Source organism: Castor canadensis, chromosome 14, assembly GCF_047511655.1.
Source record: "Castor canadensis chromosome 14, mCasCan1.hap1v2, whole genome shotgun sequence".
In the NCBI taxonomy this organism is placed as follows: domain Eukaryota; kingdom Metazoa; phylum Chordata; class Mammalia; order Rodentia; family Castoridae; genus Castor; species Castor canadensis.
Window position 1 is genome coordinate 10,674,956 of NC_133399.1, and position 19,732 is coordinate 10,694,687.

Genomic DNA, 19,732 nt, shown 5'->3' on the forward strand with positions numbered 1-19,732 from the left:
TAGTACATGAACACTCTGATATTTTCAATGTCACTGAGCCAACACTGGATGAAAACATTTAAATGTTTGTCTATACCCTAAGTAAAATGAATATGAAGGACAAAGAGAGATTATGAAAACACAATCTATCAAAATATGTCTTTCATTATGGAAGCTATTCAATGTAACATCTAATTCATGGCCAAAACTGATTTCAGAGGAATTCAAATTTTAAAAGGAATGATAGTATGAGTGAAAAACAAATGTGAAATTCAAGCTCTTATTTAAGTCCACATGTATATATGAGGAGTAGAGAAGTTATTAAGAAACCATGGTGTTAGAATAACAGCTTTTGAAAATTACCAAGTGAATGTGTACTACAGCATTTCAAAGAGACTAATGTACCTTTGTTTTTGCTAAAGAGCACTTGGTGGAAGTAGTGGGGGTGTGGAAGCATTGCCAGAGGACAAACTGCATGAATCTGGTAAAACCCTCTGGTCTTTGGAGGGAGTGCAGGAAACTGTGTACACATCCATTGTAAATAGCTGAATCATTACTGATCACACCTATGTAACTATTTACCTAGTTATTATTGGCATCATTTAAAATATATTTGTATCTTTTTCTGAAAGTTGAGTGTGAAATTTGAAAAAAGTCATTAGCTCTGCCCTAACTGGAGCTTTATGTGTTTTCCCCCAATAATATAAAATGACAAAAAGATATGGCCTGTTTGATGCCCAAGGGCCCATCTCTAGAGAACAATTATTGTTCATTCCAATAACAAGCTGATTTTAATTTCATGAGTTTTAAATTGGTTTTTAAATATTAAATACTGGTCTGTATTTAAGGTAGTTGTTTTAAGATTGTTTTCATAGAGGAATATGATAATGGAAGAGACTTCCAAAGGAAAGATAGGGCTGGGAGTGTAGCTCAGCCACACAGCAACAGAGCTCTTGCCTTGCAAGACCCAGACCAACACAAAAAAAGAACATTAAAAGCATCTTTCCTCTATAATTTATATAATATTAGTATTTAAATAATTATACTCATTACTAAAATTAAGCCATCTCTTACCAACATCATAAAGCACAATATTTTGACCCAAGTTCTGTGTTTTAAATGTAGAGTATTAATGTGGTAGTATCTAAAACTATCTATTCTTGACTCAAATAATTTTCAGAGAGGATCTTTATCTTTTAAACATGTCAAACTTGAAAGCAGCATAAAAGTGATGGAGAAATTGCCAGAGACTGAAAACATTTGTAAAGCTGCATGTTCTTGGAAATTGAAGAGTTGTGTCTGAGATCTATAAATAAGATATATTTACTCTACAAAGCAGATAAAATGTGGTCATGATGCAAACAACACCCTCTCACCACCAAAAGAATTAAGTGATATCAGTTTCTAGGGGAATTATATAATCTCCCAAGGACAAAATAGTGACTTGACCAAAAACAGTTGAACTGATTATAAAAGCACTGGCTCCACAGGCATCAGTTAGAGAAAACTCAGATGTCTCATTTATAAGATGATGTCCCAAACATGCAAAACAAAACTAACAGATTTCTCAGTATATACACCTGCATGAAGACATCTGTAACTTTCCCAGGTTTTTTGGCAGCACTGGGTTTTGAACTCACTGTCTCATGCCTCCCAGGGATGTACTTCAGACACTCTATGAGTCTTCTTTTGTGATTTTTTTTTGAAGTAGGGCCTCTCAAAATATTTGTCCAGGGCTGGCTTCAAACCATCACCCTGAACCCTGCCTCTTGAGTAGCTAGGATTATAGGCATCCGCCACCAGTGCTTTGCTGCAGGTGTTAGGAAAAACACCACTCACAAAGAAAGCTCACAAGAAAAGTCAGTCTCACATCCAGCAGCATGGTTTAACGGTAGGCTTGAACTGCCAGGCTGGCCAGGGAAAGATGGCACAGTGCTGACGCCGGGCTAGGTGTGGCTTTTATAGAAGAGGAAGCTTGAGGAAGTTAGCACATGTGCAGGAGTCTCCACTAAGGGTAGGGCTGAATTACAATGTGGGAATTTCTGTTAAGGGTCGCTGCCATTGGGGGTGGAGCTGTCTAATGGAGGCTCCATTTCTCAAGAAGTGAAGCCTGAGGATAAAATGGCTGCCAATTCACAAGATGGCGACATTATTACTCTATCATTCCACCATTTTTTCTTTAATAATGATGGGGGTAGGGCTGAGGATCAGGAATTGGGGCAAAGTGTCAGCCTCTTAGCCGATTCCTGCTGGCAGGGGGCATTGTATGGAGCAAGATCCTCAGACTCCTGTGGCATCCTGGTGGGGGGCCCTCATAGCAGTCCTCTGGACAGTTTTGGAGAGATTGATATCCCTGGAGGTACAACTGGTTAAACTTTTGATTAGCAGTAGCAGACATGTGGTCTAAGAGAAATCTTTGTACTGTTTTTATGATACAAGGGAGGAAGCTTAAGAGTAGGAGAGCAAGAAACATAAGCATTAGGATGGACATTAGCCAGGAGAATCACTGTGAAATGTTGTTCCCTACAGGATTCCAAGATTCCTCCAACTCCTTTCTCTGTTTTTCTATCTGTTCCTTGAGAGGTGCTGCCGCTGGGGGATCTCCTTGAGCTTGACAGCAGTGGGTGTCATGAGAATGACCAGATGAGAGCTGGTCCACCAAAGTCCCCATGGAGAGGGTAGAATATCCTTAAGGAGAACAAGATCCCCTGGTTTAACAGAAATTGGTATAGGGTGGGACAGGAACTGGTCTGCATGCTCTCTGAGAAGTTCCCTGGGAAGATTAAGACAAGGTAGATAGCCAGAGGAGCAGGGTTTGTTGGAGGCAAATTTCCTAAGAGAAATGGACAGCCATACATTATTTCAAAGAGGCTCAAGAAGAAAGGACTTCAGGGGGTGGTTCAGTGTGGGTTTTTTTTCTCATTAGCCAAGGATTTGAGGGCTTTCTCAGGTGAACTGGTTTAGTTTGCACCTTTATTAGGGGAAGGGAAACAGTCTTGAGAGCACTTTTTATGTAAGACCCAAATAGAAATATTAGAAGGAGCATTAAAAAGTTGTCTGCTAAAGGCTGCATATCCAAGGATCCAGATTCTGCAAAATCCTGTAACTCCCAAGAAAGCTCTAAGCTGCTTTATGGCATGGTGGAGTGGAAAATGGAGGATTGGGTTGATTCACTCATGACTCAGGGAGTGAGTCTGTCCCTTTAAGAATACACCTAGGTAGGTGACCTGTGGGAGGCAGGGGTTGACTCTCAGGATTTAGGTTAAATGTAACACTCTTGGATAAAAGAAAACTCTGGCTCATTTTCTTATATAAATTTGTAAATGTTTGTACCATATTTAAATAAAATATAGACACAACACTGTTACAAGGTGGTCATTTAAGACACATGAGCAAATACATAAATGAACTCTGACTTAGTAGTACTTAAAGCTTGACAAGATCAACAGAAAACATAAATAATTTCTTTCATAAAATCTTTCTCTGTAACAGTTTTTGTAGATGTTACTCAGAGCAGAACAATATTAAGATAACCTTGTTATTTTATATACATAGAGAATTTGATTTTAATTTAACATGACCCTAAAATCTTTTAGGCAACTCTTAGTCAATTTTAACTTTATCACACTCCAAAGCTTTTTATTATACACTTTTAAAACTTAATTAGACCTTTATATAACATTTAAAACCCTTTCATGGTTTGTCCTTATCCCTCCTCTCCATATTTTAAACAATCTTTAGGACAAACCCTTCTTTACAAAATCCTTTCTCATCCAAAACCATTCCTTTTTCCTTTAACTTCTCAAAATGTACATTCAATACCTATCTATATCCTTTCCAGTTGTTTACTTTGTAACTTGTATTTTAAAATTAACTTTTGTAAGAATTTAAAATTTATTATTGGGGCTGCATCAACTAATTAGTAACCCTTGTTTTTTTTTTAAGGAATTTATGATCGGCATAAGGCCTCATCATCCCTCAGGCTTGAGGGGATATTGTTTTAGGTGTGGAAACTGTGAGGGATTTTTGAGTTTTATTTGAATAAGGAGGGCCGTCCTGGCCAACCCTACACTCTTCCCATCAATTCACACTGTGGAATCTCTTTGTTCCTGAAGGAGGGGGCAGCAGAGTTAGCTGCCTGGGGGGAGGAGAATTTGAGCTTTTAATTGAGATAGTAAATCCCATCCCAGCAGGGACACTGGAGTTTCAGGAACTATGAGGAAAGAGTGACAGAAGAGGAGGTCTCCCCAAGAGCAAGCTAGAGGCTGGGTAAACTAGCGCTCTAGGGGATTACCAGATTTGCCCTGAACAATAACTTTTGTCATTGGACTGGGAACCCAGAAAGAAAGGTAGGACAGACAAACGGGCTCCACTGCCTAGCAGGAAAATGACCTTTCCCTTTTTTGTCATTATGGCTACTCCAAGGCTCCTCAACATTCATGCCAAGAGGTGGAGCATGGACAGGAGGCTGGGGCCCATAAATCCATAGGAGGTGGCACCTCACCTTCCATCTGGAGACAGGGACATTTAGAACTCCAGTGGTTACCTTTGCAGAGAGGGCAGGGTCCTGGTTGGGGGTGGGGCTGTCTCCCAGGCTGTCCACTTTAAGCTTTCTCTGCAGAAGTGCCCCTCCTGTCCACCATGGTAGCAAGTTCAGGATACAGGACCCAGTCAGGTGGGGCCCTCTCTGAGAGCAGCAATGATGCTCTCTTATCTTTTCCTCTCCGGTTAGTAAGGTCCCAGACATACAAACATACAGACATAGCTATACCTACAGACAAGGCTAGCTGTATTACTTGGTTCAATGACTTTTTCCTTTCAGCCACAGACTTTGAGTTTTTTATGAATATCTGGGGCTGACTGTTAGAAATTTATCTTTGAGGAGAACCTCTCTCACCTGTGACTCTGGGTCCACTGTGGTATGCTTTTTTGATAGCATCCTTAAGATGCTACAGAAGGGTAAGGGGGTTTTCTTCAGGACCTTGCTGTACTACAGTTACCTGGAAATAGTTTAGAGGTTTGACTTTGGCCCTTTTAGCCCTTCCACTGTGAGATGGCTGAAGAGACATTAATGCCATTTATCTTCCTTACCATTTTTTTTTGATTTAGCAATGCTGGGGAATTGAACCCAGGTCCTTGCACATGCCGAGCAGACACTCTCCCACTGAACTATGTCCTCATCCCCAAATAATTTTTTTTCTTTTTTCTTTGGCTGTATCGGGACTTGAACTCAGGACTTTATGTCTGCAAAGTGGCACTTAGTGATTGAGCCATATCGGCAGCCCCTTTTAGTGTGAATCTGTCAAGGGGACCTCCCATGCCCCTGTAGGTATAGGCATATTTATTCCCTCATTTTTAGGTGCCACTAGTATTGAGGCTCATTGTAAATGGTAATCATTTCCAACCTGAGTGGCCTGGGACAGAACCCATTGCTTTTCTAATGAGGACAGAGTCTGGTCTAATAGAAGCATAATATCCTTTCATGCCAATTCAAAGGTTTGGATCACAGAGATTAAGGCTTGGATGTATTTGTCTGGGTATCAGTATATCTGTCCAGATGTTTTTAAATTTCCCTTAGATCTGATAGCTGGAAGGGGACATAGACTTGACCTCTTCCTACCATTACCTGTTGAAGGGGCAAACACCTATTAGGAGGTTCTGAATATTTGGGTGGCTTAGAAGGTAGGGCACAAGGTGGAGCAGTAGGAGATGGGCTTTGTCATTGATAAGGAGCTTTTCTGGTCCTGCTTTCCCATGTTTATCCTGTAGCTTACAAAGAATGGCCAGTGTCTGAGTATCTAAATAGCAATTATGGAGCCAATCTGGGTAGTCTCAGAGATGAAAGAAAATTTGTATAGGGGACCTCAGTTCACTCTTTTCCCTTTTATAGAAAACATCTAATTGGAGTATGGCAGTGTAATTTAAGGAACCCTTTGTAGGCCACTTCTCTTGGTCATCCAAGGCATACTGAAGCCAGGCCTGAAGATTGGAAGGGGCAGGTCCCATCTAGAAAGACAACAAAAATAAACTGGGTCACTTCCCTTCTGGTCAGTGTCCTGACTGAGAATGACCTTACCAATGAGGCCAGGCATCCCTGCCTCATGACTTTCCCCCCACCATCCATAGTCAGGACCGGGTAAAGTGACCTGGTTGGATTAGACCACCTGACCAACGCAGTGAGAAGAGAAAAAAAATCAACACGCTAGGATCCTGCCTTGTAGCTAACAGCAGGCAGCTTCTTTAATAAAGGCTACCTTTTTAACAAAGGAATACATCTTCTGTAAAGTTAGAGAAGGGCATTCAAAGGGCATCCCTGGTCAATAACAGTACCACAAGGCACGACTAGTGCTAATATTTGGAGAGCAAATTTATGCTGAGTCCAAAAGTATAGAAAATTTTAAATGAGAAGTTTAGAGACCACAGTATTGCCCATTTTGCTGTTCCTGGGATTGTAACCTTGAGCTAACAATTGGCTTACAAGGGGTGGGCCTGGTGGCCCAAGGCATGAGGTGGGGTTGGAAGCAGGGCTTGCGCAAGGCACAGCCACCCCCCACATACAGCCAGGACAAGCAAGACTGTCTGCCTAGGCCTGATTCTGCGGCCTGTCACCCTCCCCCATTCCTGTGTACTCATGCACACGTTTATTCTAGGGGAAGTGGCGGCAGGCTGCAGCCACCGTGCAGCTTGCATCTCAGCCTGTGGAGACTGCAGGACCCCCCTTCACCACTGCAGAATAAAGCATGGTCTGGTCTGTAGAGGTTTGTGTCATCCTTTCTAACATTTGGTGTCGAAACCTGGGAGGAGAGCTCCCAGTTCATTAGCTTGGGTCCTCCTTCCAATTCTATGTAATCCTTTCCTCTTCCCTCATCTCCCAATATATTTTTTAAAAAAGCTTTGACTTTAAAACTTTTCTCTCTGAATCTGTCTCAGCCATCATGGAGTTTTCTTTCACCTCTCCTACTCCATAGCCTGCTCCTATCTCCTCTCCAAGACTGGCCATCTGAGTGAGTACAACAGAGACAGAGATAGACAAGGAAAAAAAAAAGAGAGAGAGAAAAGCCCTACTCAAATTACATTGTCAACTTTCTTAGCCTCCAGAGTGACTCACACAATCCCTGGACTACAAACATAAAATCAATTAAAAATCTGAATGACATGTGGCTGAAGATTTGAGATTCTTTTCTGTCTAAAACTCTTGGATTTTCTTTCTACCTAATGCTAAGCCTCTAAGTCTGCCTATACACTCTACTAAGTTTTCTCCTTTAACTCTTGATTTTGAGATGGGTGATTTTCCCATTGCAGACATGTCAAGGCCAGGAGGGGGATGAGGTCATATCCAGGTCACTGCAGGTGGCAACAGTGGGCTGGCCCGTTTGCTCTCCTGGCCAAGGCACCATGCAGTCAGAGTTATGTATCCATGATTTCAGCCTCATGTGTACACAGGCTAAAGGGACCAAAGACAAAATTTCAATTCTCTGTCTAAAATGCCCCATGTATTTAAAATTAAAATTTCAATTTTCCAGGTTATGACATTAACTAAAAGGCAAAAGGACAGCCTTCCTGAGTTCTGCTATGGGTTCAATGAGGCATTTAGATGTTTTTTGTCATCAGGCTCCTTATCTAAACCTAAGTCTTGAGGGGCTGATTCAGTCTATCCTTTTCCATGCTTACTATCACCAGTTTCAATGGAGATGTAATCCTTTTTACCACAACAGTCTGCCCTTTTCCCAGCCTGTCATAAAAGTTCTAATTGAAAACTAAATTTTTAATATAAAATAAAAACATGAACTTGTGCATCCCATATCCTTTGTCCAGATGAGATATGTGATGTCAACACCTACCAAAACTAGGATCCCTTGATTTACTTTAAAGATTTGGCTAATAACAAAGCTACTGTAGTGCAAGCTAAACTATTATTAGAAATTATTTTTTTAAAAACACCCTTTAGAGGTAAATCTAAAGCCTTCAATATCTAAGAGTACACTTAAAATTAATTTAATTGTTTCATGCATCATTATGTAAACTTTGTGTATGTCTATTGTATGACTAACTTATTAGAGACAAAAATTTAATACCTATGACAACAGTCTTATTAAAAATTGAGACTGACTTAAAACAATTTCCTGAAATTGACTCTTACTTCAGTTATCAAGCCACCCAAAATGAGTCCAAAAGTACAGAATGAGACACACTTCAATCTGCTCCTAAAAATTAAAAAAATAACTGATCAATATATTTATGGCCATTCAGTTAATTTTTATACATTCTTGAGCTCTTAAATCTATGCACACTTAAATTGACATTTATGGTATGCCTAATTTGAAACTTTTTGAATATACGTGTGTTTAAACATCTTTAGGATGATTCTTATTATAGAGTTAGTGTTAAAAATAAAAGGCTTCTGTTCTTTTCTCTCCCCCACCTATTCTGCTGCTACTTTTAAGACAAATCAGTTTTTTAATGTTTTATGCCAATCAGAATACAGACATTATTTTACGAACAGTAACCTTAATCTGTTTCATCCTGTGTAAATATAATTTATATTCAATTCTTTTATAATTAGATCTATTAACAAATGGTTTCTTTATAAGTTACTTATTGTGTAAATAATGGTTTAAGATTGCCTTTCTTCATGGGTCTGTAGAGGATATAAAAAGGTTTTAGAAATATTTTTTAAAAGTTAAAGAAAATTAAAAAGTTTTATTAAATAAAAAAGGATTTTATAAAAAGGTTTGTCCTAAAGATTGTACCAAAAATGAAAAAGAGGGGTAAGGACAAACCATCAGAAGGTTCAAAATGTTATATAAAGGTTGTAAGTCTTAAAAATGTAAAATAAAAGCATTGGTGTTTGATAAAGTTAAAGTTGACTATAATATAAGAGTTACCTGAAATTTTTTGTAAGGTCATGTTAAACTAGAACCTGATTCTCTATGTCTATAAAATAACAAGACTATCTTAACATTGTTCTGCTCTAAGTAAGATCGGTAAAAAATTGTGACAAAGAAAGATTCTATCAAAATAATTGCTTATGATTTGTTGATCTTGTCAAATTTTTAAATACCTAAAAAATACTAAACCTTAACTAAATCAGAGTTCATTTAAGTGTTTGTTCATGTAAAAGTCTCTTAAATGCCTTTTTTTTATTTCTGTGTGATGAAACAACTGTTGTTTTGGGTAATTCTGGCACAATTGGTACGCTACAATTGTGCTAAAAGTATGTAGAGTTGTATGTCTAAACTTTACCTAAATATAGCACAAACATTTGCAAAGTTAAAAGTGTGTCAGCTTAATATATGTAAAATGACCAGCTAAAGCTCTCTTTTATCCAAAAGCATTCTATCTACTGTTCTGCTATTTGTGATCAGTAACATTCAGAAACAACCTTCCATTTGGGCAATCCATCTACTTAAAATGTGGTCTGTATTTGTTTTAGCTAAGTAAGTGGTAATGTATATATAAAATGTACATTAAAAAATGAGACTATTTAAAATTACAGGCACTGTCCCCCTAACTTGTAAGAGATCTAAAATTTTGACTTTTGTCAGTACTGTATACTTATTATCTTACTATCAAAAATTCTAAATTTTACTAAAAAAAAAGACTTCACCAAGCTGTATTGTGTCCATGTGCTTCTAACTGTAACAAGGAGCACTTAGTATTGCCTCTTTTATGCTTTCAGTCAAAATGTTGTCTACAATAAAAATAATAGATGTTCTGACAATTCCTAAACTACTTTTCAGTATTTCAACCCTGGCTATTCTAAGTGTTGTCATTAGCAGTCCAGGCTCTTTTCTGGAGCATTTACAATGAAACTCCCAAAAATGATGATAACAAGTACCTATTTTTCAATTGAGTCAGGCTTCTAAATATTTGCTTTTGTTGGCTTTTGGAAAACTTTTAATTATTGTCTGCTGACTTTCTGCAGCATTTTTAAGTTGTCAGGCTATCATCCATGGTCCAGACAGAACTAAAATTGGATTTCAGGTAAACCCACTTCTTCTAAACCTCTTTTGTTGCTTATAATTTGGCCAAATGGGTCTTAATTGGCACTGATTCTCACCTGACCTGCCTGGTTCTTCCTCTCCAATGTCAAAACACTCAGAAAAGCTATTCTGGCACCAAGGAACATTCATTAACTAAAATTATTAATTGACAAAATCTTCAGAGGCAACTCTTCAGAGACAGTTTGAAGGCAAGAGGAAAAAGTTGTCATAATCCAGATGGATTCATCTATGCCAGACTTCACAAAATTTACTAAAGCCAAAAGATTTTAAAGAAGTGATCTTACACAGGGCTACTAAACATCCAAGCCCTTTCAGGCACCTCTGACAAAAGACAAATGTATATTTTAGACCAAGGCCTTCTATTTAAGTAAAGACAAATTATTTGTGTTGGCTTCAAACTTGTCTTTTAGTAGTCCATGCTCATGGAGTTATTTTTCCATGGGCAAACTATTTAACCAGAAGTTTTCTAACTTTTACTTACTCTGTATTCTACTTTATAAAAATGTTTCCAGTTTTAAACTTAAATAACAAGTACTTTTGATTTGCCTATCAGTTCTCTGTCCCCTTCTCCTGTATCTGTCACTGGCCAAAGACCCTAGTTCCCTGGTTCCCCATGTGCTTGGACTGCTTTTATTAAAAGGCACTTACTTCCTACTTGGGCCTGCAGATTAACTAACAACAGGAAAACATAGCATTTCTTCATTTTAAAATAATTCATTTGGAAACTTAACTGCTAATAGCTAGTGGGGTTATGCAGATCCAGTTTGCTCTAGAATGACAGGCCCTGTCTGCTGGGAGTCTAACCTAAACAACCGGCTTAAAAGTCCTCCTCAACACAATGACCTTGAACAGGTCTCACAGTCCACAGTGGCCCTATAGGACAAGGTAGATTCACTAGCCTCAATGGTATTCCAAAATAGATGTGCACTGGACCTGTTAACCACTGAAAAGTGTGGAACATGCCTTTTCCTAAAAGAAGAATGTTGCTTTTATAATATCAAATCTGGGGTTGTCAGAAAACTGGCCTGGGAGTTACATTACAAAAAGGAAACAAGAGCTAGACAATTCATGGTATTTCTGGAACAACGTATGGAGCTCCAGCACTATCTTTGGCCAGCCCCCTTTTTATGCTCCTCCTCTTATCCTATTTGGGCCTTAATAATAAATGCTGTAAGTTTATATCTCAACAGGTACAAAAAATAAAACTCCACTTCCACGTGTATTCACCTTTGCCAACATAAGAACCCTCTGCTCAGGCTAACACTTAAGATAAACAACCCTACACCTCTTTGCTGACTGGTTTCTTCAAGAAAATGCCACAACACAAGACCAATTCAGGACCCTACTGCTATTACAAGCAATTTGCCCCAGGCTCACCATGGTGCCCCTTCTCAGCAGGAAGTAGCCAGATGAGACCACAGCACCCCCTTGTTGTGTTTTCCCTTTTTGATCTAGGATTTCTTTATTGAATTTTTGTTTGGGACCTAGCTGTTTATGATAGTGAGGAGTTAAAGTCTCCCTCTAACACTGTGCTGGAGTTAATATATGCTTTTAGGTCCTGCAGGGTATGTTTGATGAAATTGGGTGCATATAGGTTGATAGTTGTTATTTCCTTTTGGTCTATTTCCCCTTTTATTAGTATGGAATGTCCTTCTTTATCTCTTTTGATCAATGTAGGTTTGAAGTCTACTTTGTCCAAGATAACTATTGCTACTCCTTCCTGTTTTCAGGGGTCACTGGCTTGGTAAATCTTCTTCCAACCTTTCATTCTAAGCCTATGCTTATTTCTTTCAATGAGATGGGTCTACTGTAAGCAGCAACTTGTTGGATCTTCCTTTTTACTCCAGTTCATCAAACGGTGTCTTTTGTTGGGGGAATTAAATCCATTAACATTAAGTGTTAGTATTGATAGGTATGTGGTGATTCTTGTCATTTAGTTGTTTTAGTTGTTTGAGGGTTTGATTGTGTGTAGCTAAATCAATGTTCCTGTCTACTTTCTTGCTTTTTCTTTTCCTGTACTTTGGTACTGCCTGCCCTTTCCTGGTTATGTTGGGTTTCACTTTCTGTGTGCAGAATCCCTTGAAGAATCTTTTGCAATGATGGCTTTCTGGTCATATATTGTTTTACTTTCTGCTTATTATGGAAGACTTTTATTGCTCCATCTATTTTGAATGATAGTTTTGCTGGGTAGAGTATCTTAGGGTTGAAGTTATTTTCATCTAATGCCTGGAAGACCTCACCCCAAGCTCTTCTTGCTTTTAATGTTTCTGTTGAGTAGTCTGCTGTGATTTTGATTGTTTACCTTTGTATGTTATTTGTTTTTTCTCTCTTGCAGCCTTCAATATTCTTTCTCTAGTCTCTGTATTTGTTTTAATGCTAATATGTTGTGGAGTAGTTCTATTTTGGTCAGGTCTCTTTGGTGTTCTGGAGGCTTTCTGTACATGTATGTGCATAGTTTTCTTTAGATTTGAGAAGTTTTCTGTTATTATTTTGTTGAATATATTACACATTCCTTTTGATTGCACCTATTCTCCTTCTTCAATGCCCATGATTCTCAGCTTTGGTCTTTTGATGGAGTCAGTAAGTTCTTGCATTTTCTTTTCACAGGTCTTGAGTTGTTTAACTAATAGTACTTCAGTTTTTCCTTTAATTGCCATTTCATCTTTGAGTTCTGAGATTCTGTCTTCTGCTTGTTCTATTCTGCTGGATTGGCCTTCTGTTTTGTTTTGCATTTCTGTTTCATATTTTTTCCTGAGGTTTTCCAATATCCTGAGTTACTTTTTCTTTAATATTGTCAATTTTCATCCTGAGTTCATTTATCTCTTCATTTATCGTGTTCTTTGTTTCACTTTGGTGTTTATACAGTGCTTCTATAGTTTCTTTTATTTGTTCTTGTGCTTTCTCAAATTCTCTATTTTTGTTGTCTTGGAATTTCTTGAGTGTCTCCTGTACATTTTGATTGACCATATCCAGTATTATCTCTATAAAATCTCATTGATTACTTGCAGGATTTCTTCTTTTAGACTGTTCTTGTGGGCTTCATTGGGTTCTTTGGCATAGTTTATTTTCGTTTTGTTTGAGTCTGGATCTGAGTATCTGTTTTCTTCATTTCCCTCTGGTTCCTGTACTAATTTATTACTGTGGAGAAACTGGTTTCCCTCTTTTTTCCACCTTCCCATCATTGCCCTTGCTATTGTTACTGTCCCTGTACTGTGTGCAATTAAATATTTTCTGTCTTGTAGTAATAACAGTGGTGATATCTAGAATGGCAGGGTGAGAGGAAAGGGAAAACAAAGAAGGTAAAGCAAATGGGAAAAACAAACACACAGACAAACAACTAAAAAAACCCCAAACAAACAACAACAAAAAACCAGTGCCAAAGATATAAACAGGGAAATATAGTGTAGTAATCAACAGTAAGCTAAACAGGCATTAGAGAGACAGAGAGAGTATAAAACAAAAATCCCTAAGTTCAAATGCAATAAATACTTTTGGTGTTAGTCCCTCAGCCTCCAATCCTGGAGATGGTGTCTCAGACGTAGTTCTGTCATTGTCTCATCAAATGTGAAAAAACAAAAAACAAAACAAAACAAAATATCCCAAGTTCAAATGCAATACAGTTTCAGTTAGTCCTTCAGCATGCAGTTCTAGTAGAGTCGTGTTCTCATCAAAGGAAGAGAAAAAAAAGTGTCTGGAGATAGTTCTGTGAATGTCTATCTGAGGCTGTGACTCACCTGCCCGCTACTGTCAGCCAGCTGTTGCTGGAGGCTTTATTGATTGCAGATCTCAGGAATGAGCTTAACACTCACCTGGCCCTGCAGGCTTTGTTTATTTGGAGTTCTCCTGGGCATGACAGCCACTGTTTACAAGTTTTCCCCTCTCCAAGCACACTGGAGGAGGTGGTGCTACACCCACCTTCTACAGCAGCTTGTTTATTTACAGTTCACGTGGGAAGTGCCCCTTTCCCACTCTCCAGTGGATCTTTCCTCATGACAGCCACTGTTACAAGCTTTCCCACTCTAAGGTTGCTGGGAGGGGGCCACCACTCCTGCCTTCTCTGGCTGGCTTGTTTATTTACAGTTCCGTGAGGGATTGCCCCTCCCTCCATCTTCGGCACTCAGGGCATCCCACCCTCTTTGCCATGTGTCTTTTTTTGTTGTTTATTCAATTTTGGTCTTTTCTCTTTTTTCCCTGGGTGGGGGTCAGTCTGTCCAGGGGGCTATGCTGATCTGGCCCAGGGTTGTTTGTGGGAGTACCATGTGCCACTTAGCTCACCTGGTGGTCTGCTTCTCTTGAGCCAGTAGGAGCTGGCATCTGGCGGTGCAGGAGCCCTCCTGGTTTCTCCATTTAACATGGAGTGGGGATGCCATGCGCAAGCTGGGGGTGTGGTGGTGTCAGAGTTTTGCCTCTTCCTGGTGGTTTTTCCTGCAAGGTGTATCTCCAGCATCTCTCTAAGATTTTACTTTAGGAAGCATGCTTTCTGCTTCCTCCCTTTAGTCGCCATCTTGGAATCTCCTTACATATACATTTAAAGCTTCAAATTGGGATAACATGATCCATTCCTTTCTGATTTGTATCCCATTCATTGTTTCCTCTCATTTTAATGCTCTGGCTAGAAATTCAAGCAATATATTTTATAATGCATATAGGTAACAATATTTCTTCTTCGGAAGAATTCATGATTCATTTTTTGGGCTATTTTATATTTAATTACTATTTTTCTGTCACATTATTTTACTTTTATCTATTTCTTTAGTTTTAGTCATTCTTAATGGTTTTTCTGCTTGTTCTATGGATGGGACTAGTGTTTCAACTTAGGGCTTCACACTTGCAAGTCAGGAATTCTACTACTTGTGCCACAACTCCAATCCATTTTGATCTGGCCACTTTGGAGATGGATTTTCTCAAGCTATTTTCAGTGTTGTCCTCAAACCTCAATCTTACCAATCTCAGCTTCGCAAGTGGAATTACAGTATAAGCCACAGATAGGTCTCATATGCTTATATAATATCCCACTTGGTTCTGATATATAATTCTCATTATATGCTTAGATGGAAGCTACTATTTGATGAGGATTTTTGTATCTATGTTGTTGAGTGCTGTTGTTCTGTAGTTTTCTTGTCATGTAACATGTCTGTTCAGTTTGCTCTTGTGGCAGTGATGACTTATAGTGTGAATTTTAATGTTAACCATGTTTGTATTTCCTAGAAGATACTGCAGAGAATTTGTGTCGTTTCTTCTTTAAGTGTTGTGCAGACTAAAGCACTGGGACAACCCCAGTCTATTCCTCTCTGCCTTGGGCAGCTATTGCTCACTGAGCCAATGTATTTAATACCTGCCCTACTAACTGTATTCTCTGTATTAGTGTAAGTTTTCGCAGATTTGTTCTTCTCATGAATTGGTTCCTTTTCTCCAGGTCATTGAATTTATGGGTATAGACTTGTTCATGATGTCCTTTTATGCTCATTTTCAATGCCATGCTATTATTATCAGTACCTGTCTTTCATGAACACAATTACTTATTTGTGTCTCTTTTTTTACTTATCTTCCCTAATCAGATATCTTTCCAGTAAAAATCTTGGTTCTATTGACTTTCTGTCTGTGATGATTTTGACATCTTTACTAACCATTATTTCCATCTACTTGATATAGCATAGTGTACTTCTTTCAAAGTTTCCCTAAAGTACAAATTTTTAGGTCTTCCTCCTCTTCTAGTATACTGGTTTCTTTCTTTACATATGTCCCTACACTGTGTTCCCTGAATCCCATGAATGTTGAGAAGATATGTGTACATTTTTAAGTGTTCTCTGAGTTTTTTTTTCCTGTGGCAGAGTAGGTTTTGCCCTCAGGCCCCACACTTCCCAAGCAGGAGATCTACCACTTGAGCTATTCCACCAGGATATAATAAATTACTCAGGGGTTATCTCTTTAATATATGCAGTATGTAGAGTTTTCTGGTTTAATCTCCAGGTGTTGGGTGGATGGAGGTTTTCCAACTGCTCAGTTCCAGTTAAATTTTAATATTTTCTGAGAGAATACTTTATATGTGATTTTTATTCCTTTAGATTTTTAAGGTGTGTTTTGTCCTTTAGATTTTTAAGCTGAGAGAGAGAGAGAGAGAGAGAGAGAGAGAGAGAGAGAGAGAGAGAGAGAGAGAGGGAGGTGAATGTGCCACATGATCTTGAGAGCAATATGTATTCTTCAGTTATTGAGTATGGTATTCTGCAATATCAAATGACTCCATTTCATTTATGATGCAGTTCATTTCCACTATATCATTGCTGACTTTCTGTCTTCATCTGTCAATGACTGACATTGTGCATTGAGATCCCCAAATACTGTTGTGCAACTTTAATCTTCAGTTCTGTGTGTTTTTGTGTCATGTAACTTGATCCTTGATTACATGAATGCATGTGAAAGATTGTTGTGTCTTCTTGGAGAGCTGCCTGCTTTATCATTATTCTGTCCCTATATTCCTTCTGTTTTTCATGAGCTATTACTTCCTGATTGGTCTGGAATTATAGCTTCTCAATATTTGAATTAGTATTAGAATTCCATTTCTCTGCATAACTTTACATGTCATCTATTCTTGTCATTATTCTTATTTAAAAGCTTTACATGCCAATCAAAATATAATGAAGCCATAATTCAAAACATGATGTTTTGAAAAATGTATACATTACAGAGTGGTGGAATTATGTTCTTCACCAGATACACTACTTCTCATACTTATAATTTCATTGTGATAAGAATACCTACATTGTAGCAGGGAATCTGTGGCTCACACTTATAATCCTAGACACTCAAGATGTAGAGATCAGGAGTCTTGTGGTTCAATGCCAGCCCATGTGGTATTATCTAATAAAAAACCCATCATTGCAAAGGGCTGGTGGAGGAGTTTAAAGTGTAGGCCCTGAGTTCAAACACCAGTGTCTCAAAAAAATGAATACCTACATTCAAATCCTTTAGTTATGTTCTGACACATTGTTATTGATTGTTGCAACTAAACTTTGCAATAGATCTGCTGAACTTGTGACTCCTATGCAAATGAGAAGTCTTATGTATGTAATGAATGTGGGAAAGTCTCCTTTCATTTGAGTAATATTCAATAACATGAACCATTTCACAGTGGAGAGATGCTTTTGCATGTAAACAATGTGGAAAAACCTTCAGTTCTTCCATTACATGAAAATCCATAAAAGAATTCACACTGAAGAGAAACCCCAGGTGTGTCATCTATGTGACAAAGCTTACTTTACTTTAAACAATGCTTGAGGATATGCACAAACACACACTGAAGAGAAATCCTACATGAACCTTGTGGAAAACCCTCCTTTCATTGAGTACCTTGCAGAGACTTGAACAGTTTTTGAGCAGAAGCCTTATGTTCTGGTTTCAGTGTGAGTCTCGTGGACTCATGTTGAATGCTTGCTCCACATTTGATGGTGCTATTTTGGGAATCTGTAGAAACCTTCAGAGGTAGGGCCTCAGTGTTCAGTGAGATCATGCCTATAAAGGCTTAAGTCTCTGAAGGTTTTACCTTCAGGCCACTGATCCTGGTCTCACTGTGTCTGCTTCTTGTCTACAATGAGTGAGTAACATCAACCACATGTTTCCACAGCTGTAATATTCTGCTTCACCATGTATCCAGAGTCAGTAGTGGCAAAGAGTATTTGAACTGTATCTGTAAAACTGTGATCCAAAACAAAAAATTCTTCTCTTAGGCTAGGATGATCAAGGTTTTGAAGTCAGAGGACAGCCCAGGATACCAATGAAAATCTCATCTGAAAACAAGAGAAAATAATAAATAGATGAATAACTCTTCGATTTAAGTTGTGTATGTCAGATATTTGTCACAACATCTTAGAAAAGTAACCAATACACCTGCACTGTGTACACAAAGTTAGAAGGCATGCAGTCAAACCCTTCTCTTTTTTTTGGTCGGACTGGGGTTTGAACACAGGGCTTCAGGCTGGCAAAAAAGGTGCTCTACCTCTTGAACCACACCTCCAGCCCATTTTCCTTGGGTTAATTTGGAGATAGGGATCACAGGAACTATTTGCTCATGTTGGCCTCAAAGTGTGATCCTCCCAATCTCAGCCTCCCAAGTAGCTAGGATTACAGGTATGACCCCCACACACTATTCACTTTCTTATGTATGAAAGATGGCATGGGTGACTCATCCAGATAAGGCATGTGGAACCTTCATTATCATGTGAGTTTCTAGCAAACATGAAAATGAGCAGTGAGAAAGCTCATGTATCTGCTAGGTTCTACAACCAGAAACAGAAAACACAAATGGTTTCAAATAAGCAAAAATGAAGTAACAAGTTCAAGCAAACCTGACAATGATCACAAATCATATCATTGTCTACAGAGAAAATCCAAAAGGACCCTTATAACAGTTCCAGAATTAATAATGCAATGTAATAAAATGGTGTAATATGAGCTTACCTTACAAAATTCCATGATTTTGTAACATCTTCTACAAATAAGTGGTGTTAAAATGAAACAGAACACATTTGTGCCATAAAGGTAGGGGAAGAGGTTGATGGAGTGGCTCAAGTGGTAAAATACCTGGTAGTATGAGCAAGGCCTTGAGTTCAACACCCACTACCACCAAAAACAAAGAAATAAAAATTCTGGGACAGGGGGAGGTAGTGAGGAAAGCAGGAACATATAAAGAGACAACTTTCACCGTTCATCAAAGACCTCATATACTACACCAAGAGGCCTTGCAGGCGTGGCTGCTGTGTCACAATTGTGTCAGTCAGTGGCAGAGAGAAGAGAGCCTGTGTCTGTGCTGTGATTTCACCCATGAACATTTGAATGATTAGGAGCCTGATACTTAAAAAATATTCCTGGACTTCTTATCTTATACTATCAAAACTGGCTGGAAATAAAAAGAGAAAACATTTATAGAGCATAAAGAGAGAAGGAAGGAGGGAGGAAAGGAGAGACATGAACAAATAAACAATTTTCAGCATCCATGAAAACCCATGTAGGAAAAATGATCAACTGCAGAAGTAAGCAGTAAAACACAGGATATGTCCTGTGGCTCTACCTGGGCAAAAAAATGAATTAGTCATTACCAAAGCTGCCAAAACACATAATGAATACCTCCAAGAAATGTCAGGTGGAATATCTCAAGCTGTAAAAGCATCTCCCTAACTGCTACTTCCTGATTGGACTGGAATTATAGCTTCTCCAGGTTTCAGTTAGTGTTAGAATATTATCTCTCTGCATAACTTTATATGTGATATATTGTTGCCATCATCTTTTAAAATGTTTACATGCTAATCAAAATGTAATGAACCATAATTTAAAACATGAAGTTTTGAAATATGTATACATTACACAGTGGTGAAATTGGGCTCTTTACTGGGTACATTTCTTCTCATATCTATAATTTCATAATAATTAGAATATGTACATTCTACCTGGGCATCAGTGGCTACACTAGCTTCTCAGGAGGCAGAGGTCAGGAGGAACACAGTTCAAAGCCAGCCCAGGCACATATTCTGTATTGCTCATTAATAAACAGTGTTGGTAGATGGGGACTTTCTTTTGCAGTACTGGCTTTGAACTCAGGGCCTCAGGCTTGTAAGGCAGGCACTCTGACCACTTGAATTATTCTGCCAACCCTTGTGTTGAGTTTTTTGAGACAAGATCTTTAACTATTTACCTGAGCTGCCTTCAAACAGTGATTTTTTTTTATCTCTGCCTCCTATCTATGATTTACAGGTGTG

General features: G+C 38.5%; 1 non-coding gene across 1 annotated transcript; it reads left to right on the top strand.

Annotated features, from left to right (window-relative positions):
• Positions 1-18,702: 18,702 nt before the first annotated feature.
• On the top strand, positions 18,703-18,832 carry LOC141417137 (small nucleolar RNA SNORA17). The gene has a single exon (XR_012441742.1). It is a non-coding gene; the product is annotated as a small nucleolar RNA SNORA17 (small nucleolar RNA).
• The last annotated feature ends 900 nt before the right edge of the window (positions 18,833-19,732 follow it).